A 27,979-nucleotide genomic window follows, 5' to 3' on the forward strand; every position below is an offset into this window, starting at 1 on the left:
CGCGACGCGCATCAGGCAACGACGTGATCGCGCCGCTTCGTAAAGGATTTATCATCGTGTTAATCGCCTTTCTGTACGAAATATCTAATGCATCTTCTATTAAAAAGTCAATTTTATGAAATCCGTTTAACATTATAAGGCCAACACGACGGCGGCCGTTAGGTAGGTACATTATTCACGACAAAAGACATCGGGTGTTATTAAGGTAATCCCCTGAAGAATGGATTGGACGTTCTCGCAGGACAAAGAACCTTCCTTCAGAATTCATGTAAGATTACGTAAGACTGATTTCCATCAAACTTGACGCATCAACAGTTTCCATGGACCGCCATCGATTATGTTCGATAATGTTTTCTTCGATCCCGCGGTAAAAAACGGGAGACTGTTGCAGCATGCATTATATTATGTTAGTGGTTGCAACTATCGATTAATAATGGGTTATCGATTCGTAATTTTAGTCAAAATGTCTGAAAAAGTCAAATGTTTGGCAGAAAACACTATTTTCCAAAAATATTGCTGTCCTTAACTGAAATCTCCTGTTATTTTTATAGATTACTATATTTATAGATTACTATATTTATGGATTACTATATTTATAGATTACTATATTTATAGATTACTATGTTTATAGATTACTATGTTTATAGATTACTATATTTATAGATTACTATATTTATAGATTACTATATTTATAGATTACTATATTTATAGATTACTATGTTTATAGATTACTATATTTATAGATTATTATTTTAATAGATTACTATTTTTATTGATTATTATTTTTATAGGTTATTATTTTTATATATTCTACAATATATATTTATAAACTTTCCACAGTTACCGATTGTCGACAACTATAAAAAGCCATGGCCGCCGAAACCGTTTATTAAAATTCTTCGATAAATTCCAACCAATCGTTCGCCGTCCAGTTTCGCTCACTCTGTCGCCCGAGACGTCCTTCTAATTTTGAAACTTTCTCCTCGGTGTGCAGTTCAATGTTATGGAGAAGCATCCACGAAGGAAAGTTATCAGTTTAAATGGAATTTATTTTTCGATTATACGGGATCACGGGAGACGTCGATTACCGGGGAAGCTTCGCGTATTTCTGTTGGAAGCGAAATTACGAGACACGTGCCCTTTTTCTATCGACAACGACTCGAGTTCAGAAGCCGAACTTACTTTCGAAGTTTTATCCCTCTCTGATACTATCCAGGTATTATTGGAGATACAATAAAACGTTTCGGACCAAAGTTTTATAGTTACTTGATTCAGAATCGCCGGGGGGGGGGGGAGGGATTGCATGCGATGCCACGGGAAGCATAATAAAATATTTAATCATTTCTCCAGGTAACCTCGCCTCTGAAAGTAACAAGACCAGAGCGGAGATCAATTGGAATTAAACTTTCGGTTAACTTTCGGCGCCGTTGTTTCCCTCGGACTCTTGGTCTTCTCGATATCTCTTTATACCTTGCTCAGCTTTTATTGCGCGAAGCCTCGGGATCGGCGGAAGCGCATATTTTCGGGCGCATAAAAGTACGTTATTATTCCGAGCAACTTCGGATATAGTTCACGACGAACCTGATCTTGAATTGTATTATCTCGAGTGTACACACGAATGCACAGTTAGCAATGCACTTGATCTTGAATTGTAATATTTCCAGCGTCTTTGAACGAAGTTCGCGATGATACCGATGATACGGATCGAATTAATCTTCGTTTTGAACAAATACAATAGATTTCGAGTCTCGATTAATTTTATTTAAGTCGCGATTAATTGTTAAAAGTGTCTGCTGCACAGAGATTTAGTCCTTCGTGTATCAATGTAAACGAGTCAGAAAAGAAATTTCATTACAGTAATGCCTCCCTAATTGACGTCTCTCTAAACTCCCTTACTGACGCTCAGATTGTGCACAAAAATGGACAATTTGGGAAGGGGAGATACGATTGTTTGAGCCTTGCTGCTCGTTTTTATAGTTATAGTTAGTGACATTACTGTACAGTAATGTCTCTCTAATTGACGTCTCTCTAAACTCTCTTACTGACGCTCAGATTACTGTGCACAAAAATGGACAATTTGGGAAGGGGAGATACGATTGTTTGAGCCTTGCTGCTCGTTTTTATAGTTATAGTTAGTGACATTACTGTACAGTAATGTCTCTCTAATTGACGTCTCTCTAAACTCCCTTACTGACGCTCAGATTACTGTGCACAAAAATGGACAATTTAGGAAGAGGAGATACGAATGTTCGAGCCTTGCTGCTCGTTTTTATAGTTATAGTTATAGTTAATGACATAACTGTACAGTAATGTCTCCCTAATTGACGTCTCTCTAAACTCCCTTACTGACGCTCAGATTCCTGTGCCCAAAAATGAACAATCTGGGAAGAGACGATACGATTGTTCGAGCCTTGCAACTCGTTTTCATAGTTGTTGACAATCGATAGCCATAAAAAACGAGCCACAAGGCTCGAACAATCGTGTCTCCTTTTCCAATATTGTCCATTTTCGTGGACAATCTGAGCGTCAATTAGGGAGACATTACTGTATGTCCAGGAATTCTTCTAACGCGTTGACCGTTCTGTTCTATTTAACGTTCTACATTTAACGTAACCGTTTTTATTACAAACGTATAAAAATCCGCAGTCTGGTGATAATAAGAGACCCTCCTGGATAACGTTGCAGGGTCGAGCTCTCTCTCTTGGTATTCTTCGGTGAAAAGAGTTACAGTCCGCGGAGAATTTATAAAATAAAGAAGACTTTTCTTGAATTTATGGTCAAGAGACCGTTTCTTGAGAATTTAGGTTACGGCCTCCTTTAGGGGAAACGCGTAGATCGTCCCGAATCTTACAGTCGTATTTTGCACGCTCGACGCTGGCCGCCCTAGAGTCGGCGGCACTTGGTCAACGATGGTGCTGTGTGTCCCATTAGGACTTAAACAATGGCGCAATTGTGACACAGAATGAAAAAGTACGAGCGTTACGACGAGTTCACGGCAGATTTTAGCAGCTATGAAATAATCGCGTGTGTCCGTCGCCGAGCGTGTGTACATTCTAAATAGCTTTACGAGAAATTCTGGAACAACTGGAAAAATTGTGAGGCGACGCTATTTGAGAGGATTTGGAAGATTGCGAATCTGTTTCTATCATTTTTATAGAAGGTAATTTTTGTGATCAAAGAATACGTTGACTTTTAAACTTTTATTCAGTCCAAACATGTTCGTGTATGTGTATTATTTTTTGTGTGATGCATATGTGGCAGTTGATGAGTTTAAATAATTGTAATGTTGTATTAATATAATATTGTATTTATATAATATATTGTATTTATATAATATTGATATATTTATACATTTCTATACATATAAATCTGTTTATATAATACATATAAATGTAATAGTGTCTGCTAATTGCATGGAATTGCTCGATTCTTATTAATTAAAAATTGTAAATCATCTATATGTATAACAACAGCATTAACTGTTAATTCTTAACAGTATTAGCAATAAATAAAGCTCGATTATTATTTCCTCTCTCATGCAATTCAAAATAGAAATCGAATTTATTTGATAATTCTCATTTTTATGCTCATTATTAATATCACAGAACTTTTACAATTTCTCCCACAGAAATATTTAGTAAATCGAAACAGTTTTCATTATCACAGACAGTGCTACAAAGTAGCATCAAATTTTGTTTCTATTTAGTAAAAAAGAAAAAGCGAACAGCATTCGTACTCGGGAAATAACGCATGGAGTCTTTATCTCCGTCCCGAGACTGTTTGTTATAACGCAAGGGAGAGATATCGGGTTTACGAAACGCGGCGTGCCCGCGCCAAAACTCAATTTCGTTTCCAACTGATTACCGAGGGAACCTCGTCACCGTTTGTTTTCCACGCCGTAGAAACTTTCTCCCGCGTGTGCGGAAAACAAAGCAGACGCTGCAATTTAAAAAAGTTTATGAGGCTCGATGCGGTTCTTTGTGAATTTAGCGTGACCCTGTGTGTGTGTGTGTGCGCGCGCGCGTGTGTGCCGGGGACGCGGACGACGTTAAAAGGTTAATTAAGTTTCCCTCGAACATTTCGCTCTTGGAACAATATCCCGGGTTTTCCGAAGCGTGGGCAAACCCGCGCGAAATATTGCGTTTGTCCCTTCGAACTGAATAAAACACTTGCGGAAAAACAACGGCTCCGTCGAATGTTTTAGAGAAACGGAAAGGCGGCGGCGGGGGGGGGGGGGCGGTGAAATTGACGCGCGTAGAGCAAGTGCTGGTATTACTGCGGACGCCCGAAAACAACGGGGTAGAGTAATGTCTCCCTAATTGACGCTCAGATTGTCCACGAAAATGGACAATTCGGGAAGAGGAGGTACGATTATTCGAGCCTTGCGGCTCGCTTTTATGATTGCTGAGAATCGGTAATTATAAAAACGAGGCGCAAGACTCAAATGAATCGTCTCTCTTCTCCCTAAATTGTCTATTTTGGGGGCACAATTTGGGCGACAATTAGAGAGACATTGCTGTATCTTGTATAAAAGTATAATAAAATCTAACATTTTACGGTGTGCAATCTTCTGAAAATTAATCTCATAATTTTTTACACTGGGAATTAGTGTGACACGTCGTGAAAATTTCTAGTAATAATTTATTCTGTATACATGTGTGTGTGTGTGTTATTCTGTCCTTTAAAATTAGGATAAAATTCTAATCTCTTGCCAGCAATATTTTGAGCATTCAAGTATATTTAGACGCACAATAAGCATCAACTTTCTTTCCCTTATTATTGCAATTATTGCAATCGAAGAATTTCTAATCGCGATAACTGCAAAGAAAATAACGTGTCAAGGGGTTAACGAAATTCGTGCTTCCAGATCGAATTTCAGATCCAATATATTTTGAGGAAAGTCAATGCTCCGGTTAAAGAATAATAGGTGTAGCTCGAGTCGCCGATTTATTGGCGCGAAATATCTCATTTTCTCTGTCAAGGTTCGCCTTCGTCGAGAAACCGCGGTAATGCCTGCATTTACCCTATCGAACCAGCGAAATGAAAAAGGGCATATCTTCGGGATCTAGACATTGTTCGGAGGCTTGGCCCGGCTAAATGTAACAATGCCCTCCCCCAAACATTCCAACGACGCGAAAAAGATTCGCCAGCAGAATCCGACGATCAATTCTCCCTGGTCGCGGCTCCGCGAGACGACGTTGCTCGGCAAAGCCCGCTCGTTTGCGCTTCTTTATATAATTTAATGCACTCGGAAAAAGGCGGAGAATAGAGGAAACTCGACGACGGCACCCGCCGGACCCCGGGCCACCCAAATCGCATTAGTCACGATTCGGATACTTAAAGCGTTCCCATCCCTCTGTCCTGAAAAAATGAAATTTCTTTTCAGATATTATTTGCAATCGACAAATTTCTGATCGCTGTCACTTTCGCTGGCTCGAACGTGGACGAACAATGAAATCGCTTCGAGCCAATCACCGGTGCCAAGCACTCGACAACTTTAGACCGTAATTAACTAAATTGAATAATTGCTATAATGAACACGCGTTACTCTATACGGGTGTAAGCTTACTTTATGCGACACTCGTCGACCAAATTATAAGACTTCGGACTGCGTTTACGTCGCAACAGCGTTGCGGGGAGACAAAGCCGTTCATTTATGACCTTCATCTTTTTTTATTAGGTGTAAATTGGGTATTGTAAAGAATTTTCGAGTTGTGTCAAAACGACAGCGCTTGGACGAAATTATAAGACGCTGTCTTCAAATAGTAAAAATGAAATAAACGACAGTAAAAATAAAATAGTAGAAATAAAATAATAGAAATAAAATAGTAGAAATAAAATAGCTAAAATAAAATTGCTAAAATAAAGCAGTAAAACTAAAATACTAAAACTAAAATACTGAAACTAAAATACTGAAACTAAAATACTGAAACTAAAATACTGAAACTAAAATACTGAAACTAAAATACTGAAACTAAACTACTGAAACTAAAATAAAATAAAATAGTAAAACTAAAACATTAAAACTAAAATAAAATAAAATAGTAAAACTGAAATAGTAAAACTAAAATACTAAAACTAAAGTACTAAAACTAAAATACTAAAAATAAGATAATAAAAATAGGGGCTGAAAAATGGCGAGAAGTGGCCGATTCGCATCTCACCCTGTCCATTTCCCGCCAATTCCCGCATAACCGAGTACATATACGTACGCACGAAACTCTCAGCTACGCCAATGGTCGTTACCCCGATAATTCCGAAAGTGCATCGTAGTTTGGTCCAGGAAGATACGTACGTTGTTCCGTTCGGATACAAGCGATGCAGGCGACATCTTTTAAATCTGTAGAGCCCGCCTCGGTGTACCTGTAATTCAGCAGGATTTTCGCGAGACGTGGCGGAACGCGCTCACACACACATACAGACAATCAAAGGCGGGCATGCACATCGAAGAAGACAGCGCGGTATTGGCCGCGGCACAGTACATAAAGTTTCTTTGTCCGGGGGAAGTTCCCTTTTCCCCGGCTATCCCTCTTATTTCCCAGTAATTCGATACGCCGGGGAAAATTGCTGGCGTAGTTGCGGCAACGCTTTCGCGGCCGCCCTCCGCCGCGGCGCGCCGCAGCGGCAACACATAAATATTTCTATTGTGCGGCGTCGATTTCTTGCTCGATTATTCGAGCAGATCAACACGCCTGCTGGTATAATCGATTTTTATGCGGCGTGTGGGCGGCGCCGCGGCGCGGCTCGCTAGCCCTGAAAGGAAGGGATTATACCGGATCGAGCGTAAATAACGATGCACATTTACTGGAAGAAGGAATACACCCCCGCGGCAGCGGCATCGACGGCGGCGGCGGCGGCCACGTTCCGCGAGCTGTTCGCAAACGGAAGCACACTTGAAATCCGATTCGAAGCACGCTTAATACGGATATTAGAAATCGATGTCGAAATAAAAACAATGGGACACCGTCGTCCGCCGGAGAAATACGAGCGGATAACACGGGAACCGGAGGGAAAACCCGGCCGATAACACGTGCACCGCGCGCGAAACGCGCGCGACATGCAGAAAAAGATTTATCTGAGCATATTCATCGTTTCGAGGGAAGATGCTAATGTGCAGATAAATGAGCGCTCGGTATAAATAAAGATTCTATCGTCTCTTGTAAAGAAAAAAGGAGAATTTCACCGGCGGAAACGCTTCGATAGGTACACTCCTGTTCGAAAGTACGACGACACGTTTTTTCGAACGGAATTGTATATCTTTTTTCAGATTGGTCCGAATCTTTTCGATAGGTTAGAGCTTCTTCTTTTAGACGGGTGTATTTTGTTTTTAGGTTGCGATTGATTGGGACGATGGAAGCAATTAACGAAAAGCTTGCTGTTTCAATGGCAATTTTAGCGAAAATTCGCGTTTAGTTGTCGATGTTGAAATGTTTGCGGGCTAAGGCGATATAAACTAACAAATATGTAATATTAAAATTTTAATATATATTATATTATATATCTATTATATATTATAATATTATATATATATATATATATATATATATATATATTATATTATTATATTATATTATATTGTATTATATATATTATAATATTATAACATATATTAAGATTTTAATATTATATATCTTAATATATATTATAACATTAAATAAAAAGATATAATATACATTATAATATTAACTAAAGTCATAATTTATATAATAATATTATATAAAGAATACTGAAACATATAACGTATAAAATAACGTATATATAAATGCATAAATAATTATTTCGAGAAAAGTGTGTACCCATAGTGTCCAGGTTAGACATTTCTGTGTTCGCAGCCCCCCTCCCACTGGCTGCGGCAGCGATGCAGCCAGAAGGAGGAGAGGGGGGAAGAATGTAACCGCAAAGAAGCCATCTTCCCGCACGAAAACAACAGACGTTCGTCATCGTTTAGCATTCGTGACACATTTTCCATAGTCGCATTTCAAAGAAGTCGCAACAGCTGACTTATTAAACGCACCGGGGTCAAGACGACCCAGTGACCGTCGTTCGTCGTCGTCGGCGGCGACCGCACGCCGCGACAAAGTCATCGGTTCCGGGCGGCGGCCGAACTTTGTCATATCTTTGGAAACTGTTCGCGGAAGTAATTCGAGAGGAACACAAATAAGTTCGGGAAGGGACGACGCCTCCGAGTCGAGTTTATGCCGCGACAGCCGCGAAGTTGTCGCGCGCCGCGACAGCCGAATCCGTCTCCGGCGAATCAGCCGCGGTCGCATTTTTCAAATAACTTGTTGACACTCGCGCGACGCGACGGCACAATACGCCGCGGAACGCGTGTGCAACTTTTACACTTTATCGTCCCGGCCGCGAAACTTGCTGGAAAACCGCGCGACGCGACGCGACGAGACGCGACGCGTCGCTCGGCCGAAATGCATGCAGACAATGCAGTTTGAGTCGCATGCAACGCGGCCGGCCCCGGGATTTCATTCGATCGCGCGCACCGACCGAAATAAGTTTTCATATTATTTCGAAGTTCACGGGGCTGAATCCGCTCTGTTCGACTTTCGCCGTGTCCTCTCGGATGATATATTTATGGAAACTGTTCGGCCGAGCGACGACGAAATTGTCGAATTTTACGCGCGTTTTACCTGCGACAATCGGCTACGCGTTTGCTATATTTAGCTGCTCTTGCGCTGGGAATAAAGTAATTTCTCCCGGAAATGCCAAATTTCGGGATGCTCTGAATTTACCTGTGCCGGTCCTACGCCTCTGTTATTTATTGCTACGCCGTTGATGTGCGATAAATATGCGTTTCGTGCGCAATCTGAGCGCGAATTAGGGAGAAATTAGTGGCAACTTTGAGTTGGACGTATATTCAATAAATAAAAGAGACATAATTAATATTATATTATTAATATTACACAATTGACACGTAATTTTCGATTTTATCGTGGATTATATTAATATTTGAATCATTGTTTTGTTATTTAATATCTATTATTTAATATTTAAATTATTTCATAATTTAATATTTGCTTTAATTATTATATATTCAATTATTTTAACGATTTATTTTAATTATTGCTTCTAGTTAAATACAACTTATTGCCGGGGGTTATACTATATTAACAAAAACAACTCTACACTTATCTAAAACATTCTTATTTATCTATTCATTAATTAATGGTTCATTTAACAAATACAAACTTGTTTATTGTACGTATACGTACCATATTATTTATTATTACTTTCTGAATTCTTACAGAACGTTCTTCGAGCAAAAATGATAAATCACTGAACTATCTCCTAGAGCAATCTCACACACAGAAATTGATCTGACAAAAATAATTCGTACCAGCGGATATTAATAACTAATGAAAATAATCCCAGGTTCGCGCAAATGTTTACCGGGTTCCGTTCTCTCTGTCGGGGCAACCCGCCGGGATAGGTTGTACGGTTGATAAATCAGAAGATGATTTACAAGTTGTGGGCAATTACTTGTCAAACTGATAGCTATCTGCTGTCACATCGCATGCGAGGGTGAAATCCTCTAGAAGGATTAGCCCGCAAGGGACCGTGCTCAAGGGTTCGGTGGGCGGTAGGGGGGGCGAGGGGGCGTGTACTTAGCGGATCAGCTAACTGCCGCCTTGCGTCTCGAGATTCATGATACGTCACTGACTATTTGGATTGAGACCCAAGACGTCAAGAAAATGCGTTTGCCAAACCGTCTGTTAATAACGCGTCTACCACGAATCCGATTCGATATTAATCTTCTACGTAGTCGAAAGGACCATGCGACGACAGTCTATCGAATAGAATATTAGGTTATTCGGTGAGAAATTTCGTTTCCCGAGGGTGAACGATGCCAGGAGTTTTTTTTTTTAGTGTTCCAAGTAAATTATCGTCGATAATTGAGATAATTTTGTTCGAGGAATTTCTGTCTTATTTTTGGTAGCTTCGAAATGCCATAACATCGTAGAAATCCTGCTTTTCATCGGGGAAAAAGATTTGATCGGTTTTACGAGTTTATTATATACGCGGTATGTATTAACGTTAAATGAACGAGTCAATATTAGCGGTAAAATTGTTAATTTTATCAAATAAATCCGTCTTTTCGATTCAATATTTTGTTAACGAAGCATCTTAACAAACGTCTCTAGAATTGGTAAAACGAATTCTCTTCAATTGTCCCTCAGCTTGCAAAGCGAAATGGACACTTTGGGAAGAGAAGATTCGATTACTCGAGCCTGCTATTTCCAAACTGACCATTTTTGTGCCGTGGTACAATTTTTGTAGAATTCGCTGTACAGTAATGTCTCTCTAATTGACGCTCAGATTGTCTACTAAAATGGACAATTTAGGGAGAAGGGAGACGATTATTCGAGCCTTGCAGTTTCTTTTTATAGTTATAAATTGTCCACAATTATAAAAACGAGGCTCGAATAATCGTATCTCCTCTTCCCAAATTATCCACTATTAGTGGACAATCTGAGCGTCAGTAAGGGAGACATTACTGTACAGTAATGCTTCTCTAATCGACGCGCAGATTGTCCACAAAAATAGACAATTTAGGACAATTTAGGGAGAAGAGGGACGATTATTCGAGCCTTGCGGTTTATTTTTATAGTTATAAATTGTCAAGAACTATAAAAATGAGCTATAAGGCTCGAACAATCGTATCTCCTCTTCTCAAATTATCCACTATTAGTGGACAATCTGAGCGTCAGTAAGGGAGACATTACTGTACAGTAAGGCTTCTCTAATCGACGCGCAGATTGTCCACAAAAATGGACAATTTAGGACAATTTAGGGAGAAGAGAGACGATTATTCGAGCCTTGCGGTTTATTTTTATAGTCATAAATTGTCAAGAACTATAAAAATGAGCTATAAGGCTCGAACAATCGTATCTCCTCTTCCCAGATTATCCACTATTAGTGGACAATCTGAGCGTCAGTAAGGGAGACATTGCTGTACTTGCGATCGCTGGTCACGAACGTGAAAGGAATACGTATGTGGCCTCTTCCTCGTGAAATCTGCAATTACTTTCTCACGGTCGAGCGTGCAGTAGAAATGACGAGACGCAGACGAAAAGCGTTTTGTTCTGGGCAGCCGCCGCGCCGCCGGCACAAAAACCTAGCACTGCTTGTGTTTTATCATGTGTTGTTGGCAGTGGGCCACCTGCACGCACGACCTCACATCGCTATTTGTTGGTTTCCGTCTCGTTAGGTGGAAAATCTATTTCTTCTCGTCGGCATTGTGCGAATCGGTTTGTACGGGGTTTCAAACGCTCGCCGCATCCATATCCCCGAGATTTCACGGGAACGGGATGAGAGAGAGGGAGAGGAGAGAGAGAGAGAGAGAGAGAGAGAGAGAGAGAGAGAGAGATAGAGAAATGTAGAGAGGGAGAGAGAGAGAGAGAGAAATGTAGAGAGGGAGAGAGAGAGAGAGAGATGTAGAGAGGGAGAGGGAGAGGAAAAAAGCAAGATATGGGGATGGAAGAAAAGGGGCGGAGAAGAAATTGACCGAGAGAGAATTGTGTTTCGCGCGATTATTGTTCGCTATCCATCGCCTTCCGGAAATGCAGCGCCAGCAATATCGGTCTAGCTGTGTTCGGTCTTCGCTGTGCTCTTGCTGCTGTTTTCACTTAATTACCGAAGATCGTAGATTCGAGCAGTGAACTGTTCGGGGTTAAAGTCCACAGCGTGGATTTCACGCATTCGATGCAAGAATTTCTGCATCGAATGTGAATCGGTGACATTATTGTCACTTTAATTATTTAAAGCATTGAAAAATATTTGCTGCATTACTTTTAGCTCTTATATACATCGTGATCGATACATCCAATTTTTATTCCGCTTAAAAATTCGCATTCTTGTCAGATTAGAGTACAGTAGGAATAATTGTTATATGTTATTGTCACTTTAATTATTTAAAGCATTGAAAAACATTTGCTGCATTACTTTCAACTCTTACATACATCGTGATCGATACATCTAATTTTTATTCCGCTTAAAAATTCGCATTCTTGTCGGATCAGAGTACAGTAACAAAATAATTGTTATACTTCGACTGTGAATTTCACGTATTTATAATAATAATAATAATCTGTACGTCGGTTGTAAAATACCAACATCGATTACTGAATTATGTGAATATTTTTGCAACGTATACTAATCATTTATACCATGGGAACAGAGGGGGTGATAGGGGGATAGGAGGAAGGAGGAGGGAGAAGAAATTGATCGAGAGAAAATTGGGCGTTGCGCGATCATTGTTCGCTATCCTTTGCTTCCCGGAAAATGCAACGCCAGCATTATCGGGTCTAGACTTTACTCTTCTCTTGTTGCAATCATTAAAATCGATTATTTGCTTTGGTCGATGCTGATTCGAGTTCATCCCGCTGTATATAATCGCCGCTGCCTGAAATGTTGCCGGATATGTGTTCGGTAAACATTGGCTTTTTATTTGCAATCAAGGTATGCGATTTTGGAAATATTGTCTTTCGGTTGCTGCGAAACGTTTTTACAACTTCGTAGGGAAAGGGAACGCTTTGAAATATGTTTGTCTATTTAATCATGTTATCACAATAAATTATATATTACTTATATAATTATATTATGAATCATATTATCATATTATTAAATTATTATTATCATATTATCATACGTCTATCTTCGTTTGGTCATATTTAATCATGTCATCATATTAATTATATATAAATTATATAATTATATATAATATATGCTTATGTAATTATATTATAAAAATCGTATTAACATATGTCTATCTTCGTTTAATCGTATTTAATCATATTACCACTTTGCCAGGATCCAATTTACACTACGTTCGACAATAAATTTAGTAACAATTAATCCTAGAAAATTATTCGATCCACATTATTTCATATTCTCGACTTCTCATGCTTCCCGAGATATTCCGTTTACTTTACGAAGCGAATGGAAGCAAATCCTGTCGAAAATGGAGCAAATCCTGTCGAAATGATGATGATAATTTTCCTCGGATTCTGAAGTGACAGACGAAAAACATCGCTGGGACGTGGAGAGCCAATAGACTCTACAAGTCTATCGGTTATCGATACTTCCGTTTCCTGACACGGGCTGATACTTTCTATTGATATCGAACGAAAATAAACGGGAGAAATTCGTCGTTTCGATTCCCATTCTCGTAATTATCGCTCTGTTAATAATCAGTACTAATAAAATAAGGCTGAAAGCGGCTAAATCAGCCCCTTTCGTTCTAATCTTTTGAACAGGCTGCTCATATGAATTAATAAAAATTTTCTGTTCGTATAGAAGTAGTATATATTGTATTATTATATATACATAATATATTTCTAATATTTGTTGTAATATAATTAATATGAAATAATATTCTATATATTATAGAATTCTATAATATATAGAATATTATTATAGAATATAGAATATAGAAATATAGAATATTATTCTATATATTATAGAAGTCTATAATATATAGAATATTATTATATAATATTCTATATTAATTATATATAAATTATATATTAATCTATAATATTCTACATATTATAATAAAATAGTAATAAATATATATTATATATAATATTATTTACAATATATAGATATATTTATATACACATATATCTGTATATATTTATTTATCCAGATAGACTTTTATAATATATTTATATATTTATATAACCTATTCTCTTCCCAATAATTAGTTGAACCTTCAAACGTGATCCAAAGTTCGAGCACAAAAATGAACGCAAATGTATATACGTATATATATATATATTTAAAATTATAATTCGTATAAATCAAAATTCTCTACAAAAGTTAGCTGTTTAATTAACAGCGAAAAAGCACGTCGGCTTTCTGCGATCGAACGTTCGCAAGACCCGATGCAAGCGCGGCTTCGAAACGAGAGGCACGAGAAATCATTATAACCGGAGAAACTGTCGCGGGAGCGACGGATACATAGAAACGCGAAGGAAAAGAATGGCGCAGTTAGAGTAGCACGTAAACAAATTCGATTTCAATCTAGTAATTATCGACCATCGATTCGCTCTCTTTCTGCAGTTAGAAAGCCATTGTGCCGTCCGGGAGGAGCGCGCGGACGGCGGCGCGGCGCGTCGCGGCGCGGCGGTTCGATTGCAACGAATAATCCTTTTATCTTGTTATTTTTGGCAATTTAATTCGTTCGTCATACGCTCTGTTCACGGTCTGCTCTCTCGCAATCAGCAGTCGCCGGACTTAATGACGTTATCGAGGAACCGTGATTGAAACAATATTTGTTTTGCACTTATTAGCAATTAGTCGATATCGCGGATCCTCCCGGACGTGCGTCAAACTGGCTTCTGTATTAACTTTTGATTCGATTAAAAAATCTGCGGGCCCGGCTTGCCGCGTTGTTTTTCTAATTACACGAGGTTACAGGATGCTACGGTTCTCGATTTATATATATATATGTATATTATATTATATTTATGTAAATAAATGCGGATCATTGCGCGCTCCATTCGACGAACGCCCGATAAAAACGACGATGCCAACGAGCAACATAAGCGAAATGAATCGATTAATGTTCCGCGAAAATGCTCTTCATTGTTTCGTTTAATCGCCGGTTAAACGACTCGTAGAATTTTGCGATCGTGCAGACTTCGATCCTAAATGAAATTATGGTCAAGAAATTGTACGGAAATTGTCGACGAACGTGGAAACGATTCGAGAGTTTCTTGCATCGTTATTATTAACGATTAAGAGACGTTATTATTATTATAATGAGAACACTTAAGAGAAGTTATTATTATTATCATTAACTGTTATTATTATATACTTTATATTTAGTTATTATTATTAGCTGCTATTATATATTTTATATTTAGTTATTTTATTAACTGTTATTATATATTTTATATTTAGTCATTATTAACTGTTATTATATATTTTATATTTAGTTATTATTAACTGCTGTTATTATTATTATTTATTACTGTTGTTATTATTATATATTAACTGTTATTATATATTTTACATTTAGTTATTATTATTAACTGCTGTTATTATTATTATTTATTACAGTTATTATTATTATATATTAATCGTTATTATATACTTTGCATTTAGTTATTATATAATTTTTTATATTTGCGTCTGCGGAGCTTTGTTAATAGCACTCGAACGAAATTACAAAAAATACCGCGACTACTATTAAAAAACTATAAAGAATACTACGACTTGTCACGCAGACACTCGCACGAATATTCAACAATATTATCGCCCGACGTTGAAACGTAGATGGAAGAGGAGAGACGCAGATGCTGCTGCAACTTTCGCTCTATAATTATAAAGAGGATTGCTTACTTGTCCCCTTAACAAAGCACCGTCTTATCACTTTGCCCCCGAAAGTGACGTAGTCTAAATGTTTGCACGTTCAAGTTTTGCATCGCTTGTTCAGCCGTCCCGGTAACGCTGCAATTGTGTCCTCGATAGGGTCGTCGAGTACGTCTAAGTGGCTGAAGATACGAAATTGTATACATTGTTCTTTTCGATTGCGTGTCACGAGTACCGGCGAAGTTTGCGCGCCGGGAATCTCCGAAAAGTGAGCAGACCGAGCACATTCCTGGGAAGCTGGGAACGCCGTCGAAATATGATGACGCCTAGTTGGAACCCGCTCGCGTTTCTACTCTGCTTGCTATGATCGTCTTAGACGCACCGTGATTTCGCCCTAATTCGCGCGCAGATTGCCCAGAAAAATGGACAATTCGGGGAGAGGAGACACGATTATTCTCGGCCGAACAGAACATTTCAAGAATTCGAAGATTCCGCTGCGCCACTTTCGACTAGATAGATTTGAAGCGTACAGGGTGTCCCATAAATGTCCCGTAATCCGGAAATGGCGGGTTCCTCGGATCGTTTGAAGCAACTTTTTCCTTTACAAAAATGTTCTCCGAGGCACCGTTAACGAGTTATTAACGAAAAACGGTGACCAATGAGAGGCGAGCACTTGGCAATGAGAGGTCGACGCCCGGTTCAGCCGATTGGCTCGGCCGCCTAGCGCCGCCTCGCGCCAGCCTGAGCTCGCCTCTCACTGGTCACTGCTTTTTCGTTAATAACTCGTTAACGGTGCCTCGGAGAAAATTGTTGTAAAGGAAAAAGTTGCTTCGAATAACTTGGGGAACCCGCCACTTTCGGATTGCGAGACATTTTTGGGACACCTTGTATATGTACAGGGGAACTTTTTCCTCGGGGAAAACGTTCTACGAGGCTTCGTTTGCGAGTTATTAGCGAAAAATGCTGGACCGATGAGAAACGGTTTTACATAGACCAGCGTATTTTTCTTTTTTTTTTATTATTAGTGCGAGGGATTTTTATGTTGCTTCGACAGCATGTGAAAAATGAGCCACGATTTCGAAGATCCTGCGCTGCAGATACCGGCGAAAATGTGACAAAGGTGGAGACTTTCTTTAGATCTGATCGACGTTTCCTAGCGGGGATAAAAGACAGCCCTTGAAATACTACAGAAAAATGGTTGCTCGTGCTTCGGTCCAAAGGGAGCGTGCCGAAGCGATACGAGCCGATTTTGATACAACCGTGACAGAAGGTAGATCTTGGGAAAATATTCGGCATGGTTTTTTGATCGGTCGCCCTTCATGTCGAATGGACGAGAATGGCCGTCGTATTTAGAGTTCGCGAACGTATTTGCTCGAATTTCTCGGCAGCTATTTCAGATATCAATAGATAAATAGCCATGCTGTGTGCGCACAATGGAACTCCATTTATCCGACACTCTTCGGAGACCTGACTGGCCTGTGTACGATATATTTCTGAATAAGTTGTATAATAAATTGCAATTTAAATTATAATTATAAATATAATTTATATATTATTATATATATTTATTATATATTATTTGTATAATTTATATACTTATATTATTATCCAATTGTCCATTATGGATAATATTTGTATAATTTATATAATTGTATTATTATCCAATTGTCCATCACGGATAATATCTGTACAATTTATATAATTATATCATAATTATATTACGATAAGATACAAGAATTTATATAATATATTATATAATAATAAAAAATATATATTTATATTTATTTTATTTATTACTTTTTAAATATATCATATACAGTAAATTTTCCCTAATCGATGCTCAGATTGTACAAGAAATATATACATATATAATATAATCGTCAACAATTATAGAAACAAGGAGCAAATTATCCACTTGTTTACAAGCTGAAAGGAGAATTCGGGAGAATTTACTGTACTTCTTTGCGATCGTGAATAAACGGAATTTACGCGGTAGGAAGCATGCATTTGTTTATAACAGAAGCCACGCTTAAAACAGAAGCTGGTTGTACTAAAAATGTGAGTTCATAAAATAAAATGGAGCTTTACTCTGAACGACGAGGCTTCCGCTAGCAGATTACCCTCGCAATTTCGCTCTACGATCCCTTTTAAAGCTTGAGATGTCGCAACGGTCATGATCAAATTAGTTTCATTTTTTCTTTTTTCATAGCGCCGCCTTTAGCGGTCCGGAAACAGGGCTCGAATGAAGCTCTTTAACATTTTCGATTGGATTCTGTGTAACAGTTATTTTTTTAACGCTCAATTTTCGTTCTCGAGGAAAACGGTTATGAATTCGCTGAGAAACTTTTTTATTCCATATATTTATTTATAACAGAAAATCTTTACTCTCCCAGAAATTGAGAAATATACGAGTTGGACAGCGACAGTCATTCTGCTTTGATAAAGTTATTAATATTTATTATTAATTAATATTATTAATATTTTTGTGATTATTATACGTCGAAAAAAGTTCACTTTTAACGGAGAAACAATTTGTATTGATTTGTCGAATATATATTCAATTATATTTAATATAATACAAAAATAATTGAATATATTTAATAAAATTATTATAATTATATATATATATATATATAATTATATTTAATATAATACAAATATAATTGAATATATATTCGATGAATCTACGCAAATTATTTCTCTGTTAAAAATGAACTTTTTCAACGTATAATAATAATAAAAATATTAATAATATTAATTTGATATAATACAAATTATTTCTCCGTTAGAACTGAATTTTCCTGAATTTATAATAATCATAAAAATATTTCCCGGAGCTTTATGTAATTTAATAAACGTTTCCCCGCGAAGCAAAGATGCTGGAACAGTTTCACCGGCCGGCTGAAACTATTGTAGGTCACGAGGTTGATCCCGATCTTGATCCAATTCCGCCCGGAATCAGCTGCTTTATTCTTGTAGTTATTCTGGTAGCAGAGCACCCGGACGGTTTCGCCGTGCAACAAAATTCACAATTTCCGCGCATTATTCGTCCATCATCGGCAGAGACGGCCCCGGCAATGAAAATTCTTTGGCCGATCGAGAATCAGCGAACTTCGAAACCGTTTCAGCGGAAGGGTTGTCAGACTGGAAATGACGCGGTCATTCGGGACAAAGTTTCCGTAATTGCTTTTGGCAGGCCCGTTCCTTTATCTCCCGGTTCTTTCACCCTAAGTATTCCAGTACGCGGCGGAACTGCCGCGAACTTCGTCCGTTTCCCCTTTCGCTTACACGTACATTAACGACCTTTTGTTACGCGCCCTAAAAACCTTCTTTCTTCACACCTTTGATTCCTCCCGCTATCGACTGCATAACTGAAACTGCCGCCGGACTTTCCACGAAACGCTTTTATTTATACTGCGACGGGATTTGTTCGGAAAACTATGTTACACCACTACACGGCCACCAACGATCCAGCCATTGTCCAGAGGCTAGAATTGGGCATGATCGAATCATGTCGGAAATCATGGTCGATCGTTAATCAGAATAAATTAGTCATTTTGTGAAAGTGTGCTATGGAAATTTATTTCTCACTTTTATAGATTTCATTGGCTCACCCTGTATATGCGATATACAGATTGTACATTGTATATTATTGTATATTATTGTATATTATTGTATATTATTGTATATTATTGTATACAATATTATTTTATTGTATATTATTGTATATTGTATATTATTATTGTATATTACTGTATTGTATATTATTATTGCATATTATTGTATTGTATATTATTATTGCATATTATTGTATACAATATTATTGTATCGTATATTATTATTGCATATTATTGTATACAATATTATTGCATCGTATATTATTATTGCATATTATTGTATACAATATTATTGCATCGTATATTATTATTGCATATTATTGTATACAATATTATTGTATCGTATATTATTATTGCCCATTATTATTGTATATTATATTATATTATTATTATGTATTTGCATGTGTTGTATATTATATATTATTGTACACTCCACATTATAGATTACTATTTATTACATACAGCGACCATCGGCTATTCAAATTGTAATTTTAGCGAAAGCAAAGACATATTCTGAAATCTCAAGATTTTTACAATATTTTTAGACCGATCCCGCACGAAGGCGTTCACATTGTTATAAAAAATAATTAGAAATTAGAAAATATTCACCATATCGGTGTTCGACGTTGCAAAGCGCCTTTTCGATCCAATGTTTTAACAGCCACGCTTTCTCTGTGTCACGACGAGTATACTCGTCGATGTCGCTTGCCATTCGGTTTTTTTGGAAGTGAAAATTTCCATCGAACAGATTATGGTTCGCAATCATGTGTTCCGAATCATGGTTCGGCGCTGCCGAAGCATTCAATGGTGTACCTCGAAAACCGTTTCACGAGCCACTATTCTCTGCACTCGCGGTATTGGCTCCAGCGGAGCTCATTAAATTAGTGATCGGGAAGCGATCTGATTATAGTTTAATGGCACGAACTCTTTTATGTTGCTCTATCAGTAATTCCCATCCGCAAAACTTTATCGTTCGCTCCATTTGCGTATAATTTGAAAGCTTCGCTGCCTCGGCCCACGTCACAGAGTAGTCGACAGTACAGTAAAATCTCCCTGATTATCAAGATTATCTTTCTTCTTTATAATTCGCTCAGATCGTACACAAAAGTGGACAATTTGTGCTCGATTTTACAGCGATCGATCGTCAACAACTGTAAAAACGAGCCACGAGGCTCGAACGATCGCGTCTCCTCTTCCCAAATTGTCCATTTTTGTGCCAATTTTTGTGCGCAATCTGTGCGTCAATTACAGAGAATTTAACCGTATTTCGTGTCGCGACGAGTATACTCGTCGTCGCTCGATTCTTGCGACACGGATAGAAATGCGCGCTTTAAAAAAAAAGGTCGCCACGCTGGTCGAACGATGTTACAAACATCCCACGTAATTTCTGTTATCTCGGCGCGAGTCTCGGCGGCGATTTAATCAATTTTCCGAACGAGACGTTACGGAGGTAATCCGTACACTCCGCACCCTCGTAGAATGCAAAAGGAGAGACATTTCGTTGGTTCAGCTCGCGCGGAGATGTATACGTCGCTTAATAAAGCGACAAGAACAGTACACCGAACACTCCGAGGAAGGAGTAATTCTCACGGAATTGGTCTCTCTCTCTCTCTCTCTCTCCCTCTCTTTCTGCCCCTCTCCGAGGAGATTAATTCAATGGTGTTTTCTGTTCAAGAGTTGGAAATACCGGCTCCTTTAAAAATACCATTATACTCGGGGCGCACTTTGCCCGAATCTGCCGTTAGCTGGTCCAGTAGATAAAATAGCGACGAAAAAGAATCGCGACGATAATGTTGCAGTCGACCTGGCCTCCACGGTCCCTCCCAAATTGAACGCTCTTAATAACTGTTGTCCTAAACGACTTTACTCTCGTTTACCTTCGTTGTGAACTCACGACGTCGGGGATATTCTCTTCGTAACGAAATGACAGCAAATTTTTACGCGCCGCTTACGAAGAACTTCTCGTACCGAAACGCGCCAGCGATGAAGAAAACGATACAGCTGAATTCTTAACTTTTTTTTTCACTTGCATCCAAATATTTCTCAGATATTTACTAGATATCATATTATATATTATGTCGTATATGTTTATTAGATTTTATTAGGTAAAATATGAACTGCAAGCAAAAAATGTATATTTGTTTATTATATATTAGATTTATATATTAGATATATATATATTAGATATATTCACATACTAAATATGTATTAGATATTTATTATATATTATATCATATATATTTATTAGATTTTATTAGCTAAAATATGAACTGCAAGCAAAAAATGTATATTTGTTCTTTAAAAACGATGATTTATTTCAAGCACGATCTTTTTTAATTCCGGAACAAAACGTTGCACGCAAGTAGAGTACCGAAAACCTATTCGACAGTTATTGCTTTTTTTTTTATTTTTTCGTAACTGTCCGTTTTCGTGTTTACATGACGAAAATAGCCTCCAACGTTGGGACGAAAAATCTATTTCACGGGGATATCTTGGAAAATAATGGAGATCGAAAAAGTGATAAAAAACAAAAATTGCTCGTCTTTTTATAAAAACTAAAGTGACGTAAACGAAACGTTTGAATATTTATGAATGCGTTCGATGCAGCACGATCGACCACTACTTTTTTTTTTTTTTACTAAACAATGCGTTCGCATACGTTTTTCTACGATTCCGCCGAATCGTTAACGACGAAGAACTATTCATTAAGCGCAATTTATTGAATTATTATAGAAAAAACGGTTGAGAATAATGTTAAGCGTAACTTCGATTTACAATATTTTCAGTGACACGTGTAAACGTAATTTGAAAAATTTTGTTACAGTAAATTCTTCACAATTTTTCTTTTTTTAGCTTGTAAACAAGAAATGGACAATTTGGGAGGAGGAGCAACTTTTTTTGTAGGTTGAAACTATTTCTATCGGTGGCGAATCTTCCGCCAATAAATAGCGAAGGAAATTAGTAAAGAAATCGTGGGAGTTTTTATTTGCTTTCCATTTCTCCTGATTAATATGGAAAATCTTTATTTTGCGGAAATATAATAATATAATAACTAGAGATAGAATAATCGTAGCTCCTTTTTCCAAATGATCCATGTTTGTTTAAAAGCTGAAAGAATTTACTGCACTCTCGATTGTAAATACACGAATTAAGAAATAATTGCATAGAACGACGACAAACAAGATTCTATTCACATTTTACAAGGTGATCAATATTTCGTCGAAAATAATGGATAATGAATATTTAAGTCGTCTATTTTGCATATCCTCGCCCCGGTGTCTTGGCTTTTTTATTTTTATTGTGCCAAAGTTGAGTTTCACTCCTGTCTGCCACTTCAAAGCACATATTTTCTGATGATTATGCAGATTTCGCCCAAACTATGCGCCACGAGTCACGCAACTGGGGAGGGTGTATCTCTCTTTTTTTCGGCCGGAAACGAAAAAAGATACTAAACGAAAACTCGAACACTATTATATGGTTCAGCTTGCCATTACTCTCCCATTTTTACGCGCGCCTAACGAAACCCATGCATCATTCAGGCTGGAACCTTCGTTTAAACTGTTTTATATTCCGCATTCGAGACTGTTCTAAGCAAACGTTCGAATCAAGAATGTTTTAAACCGTTGCAACGAGAATTGTCGATTTTATAATTATCGATTGTCAACAACTACAAAGAAAGGCACGAATCTACTATATTAATTTTTACTGCATTATCATAAAGTACAGTTTTCTTTTCGGTAATACATGGAAAATGTCCCAAAATTATGGCACTTCCGGGAAATGAGAGATTCCTTAGATTATTCTAAGTAACTTTTTCCTTTGCGAAAATTTTCTCCGCGGCTTCGTTTACGAGTTATTAACAAAAAACGCTGACCAATCGGAGAGCGAGTGCTGCCGGCGCTCCGCCCTCGCGGCCAATGCCGCGTCGCGCCGGCCATCTGACGCAACGGCAGTGACCGTGAGGGCGGGGCGTCAGCCGTACACGATCTCTCATTGGTCAGCGTTTTCCGTTAATAACTCGCGAACGAAGCCGCGGATTGCATTTTCGCTGAGGAAAAAGTTACTTCAAATCGCCTCGGTAATCCCTCATTTCCTGTAAGTAACATAATTTTGGGCCACCCTGTACAATGCTCGACTGTGTGGACTGAATTTTCCAGTTGTATAAGATGATCCTACTGAGACATGCAGTGAGTATAGCAATGTGAAATCAAACGGAAGAAGATTACAGTATTACGAAAGAACTTTTGATTGAAAGCTGAGTCTTACACAACTCGGGGAACTTGTGTTCATCGCGATGGTACAGAGACTTCCGGGAAGCTTAACTCGAATTATAGATTATGTGTATGTACGGGGTGGATCTTGAAAAAGGAAACACATAAATACGTTCACTGGAATTTACGCTGGATGAAATTGTTCGTACCGAAGATTATACTATAAATATTATATTATAAATATTATGCTATAAATATTATATTATAAATTTTATATTATAAATATTATACTATAAATATTATGTTATCAATATTATACTATAAATATTATGTTATAAATATTGTACTATAAATATTGTACTATAAATATTGTACTATAAATATTGTACTATAAATATTGTACTATAAATATTGTACTATAAATATTATACTATAAATATTATACCATAAATATTGTACCATAAATATTGTACTATAAATATTGTACTATAAATATTGTACTATAAATATTATACTATAAACTGAGTTTTTCTTGCGCCGTAAATCTATTCTCAACGATTACAGAATAACGTTCAGAAATATGAATAATTTCTTTACTGAGCATCATTTTCAAAGTTCCAAATACGCATATTAAAGCGATCTTCCGCTATGAGATTTTCCTCGTATGACATTAAGCGGCACCATGAATCGTCTATTTCTTGCAACGGAGATCAGTGCCAACTGCGCTCTCGTATTTGCAATATCAATTTCGATCATCCGAGAACCGAATACCGCGCTGCATCGTTACGTGGTTACTGAAAATAACCATGAAAGCTCGACACACACGCACAGGCAGAGAGAGACACACATACACACGTTTCATATACCAATTACGTAAAACTTCCGTCGGAAGTGCACGAGAAATTCCGCAAAAACCATAATAACAGTAAAATTGGTTACTGCGGTTCCTGTCATTTCGATCCATTATATAGGGTGATTCGCTTCGAAATAACTATTAAAATATGTCTCCCGTAGCTGCGACGGACCTAAATTAAGGTTACAGACGAATTCTATAAGTATAGTTAATGTATACGAGCTGGACGAAACGGTGAACAGACTGCCTAGCGGTTCGATGGTGATTATTCGAGCCTTGCGATTCCTTTTTTAAGTTGCTGAGTAGCAGCGACTATAAAAACGAGACGCAAGGTTCGAATAATTAATCAGAAATTATCGTACAACAATTTCTCCCTAATTCGCACTCAGATTGCGCACGAAAAAATGGACAATTTGGGAAGAAGAGATATAATTATTCGAGCCCTGCGACTCGTTTTTGCAGTCACCGATCGCCGACAACTATAAAAATTGCAAAATCAGGGCGAAATTACTGTACAAATTAACACGTTCTCTCGCCGAGCGATTCGCAAGGAATTCGCGAAACGACGAAAAATGGTTTCCCTCCGTCATCGCGGCGAAGACATCTAAAATCCACCAAAATAAGGGAATCCAGTCTACGCAATATTTCTCTCGTTTCTTTAAAAAAAAGAAAGGAAAGAAAAGAAAAGCAAGCATAATATCATAGCAGGTTGCATGCCGTTTCCCAGATCGAATCCGTCGCGTTCGCAAAGCGTCGAGTGTCGCGGGCCGACTGTAACAGGCGTTCCGCTGCGTTCACGCGAATCATTAGCCGGCAATGAATTCGCAATGAGATTCTTGTCGGCTGCAGTGACGCGGGTGTTTCGATATACCTTAAAGCGCGCAAACCCCGGAGACACGTAAGACCTTTTGTACGATTCAGGGGAGTCGGAGCATACTACGCGTACCTGCGCGGCGCGCGCGTCGACGGCGGTAATTGTGTTTGCGCGGTGAATCGTGATTTGTTCCACTCCTGTATTAGCGTTAACGGGATAACGATTGTTCGCGAATCGATTCGCCGACTTCGAAAACTGTGGGACGAGACGTCGACGACGACGACGATGGTGTTCGACGGTGTTCGACGGCGACAGCGTTCACAGCGCTGTGCTCAACGCTCGTGACATTAGCAACGCGAGACGAACGCTTGTACAAAGTCAATTTACACGCTTCTTTTTGCCACCGGCGACACCGTTGCCCTCTGAATGACAATTCCCTCTTAATGCCAGCCGTAACTCGCTTTAAACAATGCCGCACCATCCGCGTCGTCCCGACCGGCGAGCTTCGAATCGTGATTGCTTCCCACGGAGTCGGAATCTCTCTGTCTGTCACGCCGCGTATTTCTCCGGGAACCTTCGTTGTTTACGAGACTCGATCTGCTTTGCGGCAAGAGTAACTGGAATTAATTGATGTTACGTTATACTGTTTCTTGCGAAACAGAGGTTATCAGGAAAATGAGGGTACAGTAATGTCTCCCTTACTGACGCTCGGATGGTCCACTGAAATGGGTAATTTGGGAAGAGGAGATGCGATTATTCGAGCCCCGCGGCTCGTTTTTATAATTGTGGATAATTTAGAAGTGTAAAAATAAACCTCAAGGATCGAATAATTGAATCTTCTCTACGTAAATTGTCCATTTTCGTAGACAATCTGAGCGTCATTACTGTACGGTAGTGTCTCCCTAATTGACGTCTCTCTAAACTCCCTTACTGACGCTCAGATTGTGACGCACGAAAATGGACACTTTGGGAAGAGGAGGCACGATTATTCGAGCCTCGCGGCTCGTTTTTACAGTTGTTGACGATCGATCGCTATAAAATCGAGCCGAAATTGTCCACTTTTGTGTACGATCTGAGCGAGTTATAAAAAAGAAAGATAATCTTGACAATTAGGGAGACTTTTGCTCAGCCAAATTGCTCCGATCGTCGCTCAGTTTGTATAATAAAAATGGACGATTTGGGAACAGGAGGTTCGTTTTTGTAGTCGCCGATTGTTAATAAAAACGAGCCGGCAGGCTTACTTTTTGTAGCCGCCTATTGTTAATAAAAACGAGCCGCCAGGCTTGGTTTCCATTTGTCAGTATTGTTGTGTCGTTCGCTTTCGCAGAGGCTTATATTCCGATGTCCGCACAACTCTCACCTTCTTGATTATATTTTAACAAATTTGTTCGTACGGTGTTTTTGACTACATAAAAATCCGCAGTCCGCTAATTCCGTTTAGGGAATTACGCCCGAAATTGTGGGACATGTGCACGCGCGTTGTTGCTTTTTCTAACTTGAAATTCAATTAACTCGAGCTTTACTTTTTCGATGCTTCTCCTTTATCCAATGTTCTCCGGGGATATTAAAACGGCAGTAATTTGTTTCCCACGTTTTCTAATTCGCCGAACTACGCCCGTGGGTGCACCGGATTAATTTCATTTAGCAGGAATTACCTAATTTCTCAATTGAAACAGAATAAGAGAAAAAAAAGATCGTTAGAAATGTTTGACGCGCTACCAGGGAAAGTTGAAAATTGAAATTTTTTCTTAACGTGTGCGATATTGTTCGATCTTTCTCTCCATAATATATCATGTGAAACGTTCGAAGATGTTGTTATTTTTTGTTCACCCTGTATATAGGCGACGTTTCACATGAAATAAAAATTGCGCACAGTCGTGTGTGAAAGTATAATCGATTTGAAGTGGAATGACCCGATATCTATTCTAATAAATATCAATATACTATTTATACACATCGGCAGACTATAAAAAGTTGAAGTAACGAGATTATTATTATTATATATTATTAGAATAAGTTATTCTATATTCTATTTTATTCTATATTTATTAGAATATATTACTATATATATTATATATTATTAGAATGTATTATTATATATTCTATATTACTCTATATTCATTAGAATATATTATTACATATATTATATATTATTAGAATATATAATAATATATATTATATATTATTAATATTAATATATATATTATTAGAAATATCGTTTAAGAAAGTTACTCTCTTCTATCAAAAAGCTCGTTTGCACGTAACGTGGATATAAATAAATAAGATATAAATAATATACTACAAACAGCTGGCTCGAGGTTTTTGGAAAACGGGCTTAGGCCGCTTTCAAAATGAACGGCTCGTATAAAACATAAGCTGTTCGGGGCCTAGTTAGCGGTTATTAATCGCAAGTCGATATCGTACAGCATTATTAATTAATAATACGATATATTATGCGCGGAGTGGATAATATTAATACTTGAAAACAGTTTAACGGGTTAATACAACGTGACACCCGTGTTTGTTCGAAATATGATGGGGAAATAGGTGCTCGAAGTGGCTCACTCAGCTGACAATATTGTAAATGAAAATTGACGTAAACATGCTACGATAAACAGTAATCGACACGAATAGAATGTGTATCCTTTGTACTATGTTCCAACTATATTTACGTTGTCCGTGGGGGCGTACTTAAATAGAGATACAGATACACGTGTAATTAAAGTTATATTATTCATAGTTATATACATTTACTCTATTATCAGTTATATTATTATACATGTCACGGTGAAGCGTATAACAATATTGCAATTCGTATTGCAACTTCGTATTGCAATATTGTTAATTTAAATTTAACAATACTAATTTTACCATTTAAAACAATTTTAAAACACTTCCGAAATTTTAATTCAAATTACTTTTTAAAATATTTGTCAAATATTAAAAAGAAAACTAAAAATGCACAAAATTGTAGCGAAATAGAATTAAGAATCAAGCTTTTAAAAAATGTCGAGATTTCGCTCGGGAAAATTCTTCTTTCCACGAAATTCCAGCAATTCGAAGCGTCGACAGTTTGTTGAAAAAATTTCAATTCAGGGAAACGAACGCTTTTTATCATACTGATCGCGCGAATGGTCGGCGAGGAATCGAACGA

At 37.8% G+C, this 27,979-nt stretch overlaps 1 protein-coding gene and 1 long non-coding RNA gene across 5 annotated transcripts in view; one reads left to right on the forward strand and one right to left on the reverse strand.

The window, feature by feature from the left end:
* The window catches only part of LOC117224177 (opioid-binding protein/cell adhesion molecule homolog), a 305,224-nt gene that overhangs the window by 48,880 nt on the left and 228,365 nt on the right, over nucleotides 1-27,979 (forward strand). The window lies entirely within an intron of this gene.
* LOC117224178 (uncharacterized) lies at nucleotides 4,624-8,467 on the reverse strand. The gene is made up of 3 exons (XR_013034663.1): nucleotides 7,797-8,467; nucleotides 6,213-6,363; nucleotides 4,624-5,361 (listed from the first exon to the last, which is right to left on the reverse strand). It is a non-coding gene; the product is annotated as an uncharacterized LOC117224178 (long non-coding RNA).

This window comes from Megalopta genalis, chromosome 13 (assembly GCF_051020955.1).
Source record: "Megalopta genalis isolate 19385.01 chromosome 13, iyMegGena1_principal, whole genome shotgun sequence".
NCBI classification, from domain to species: domain Eukaryota; kingdom Metazoa; phylum Arthropoda; class Insecta; order Hymenoptera; family Halictidae; genus Megalopta; species Megalopta genalis.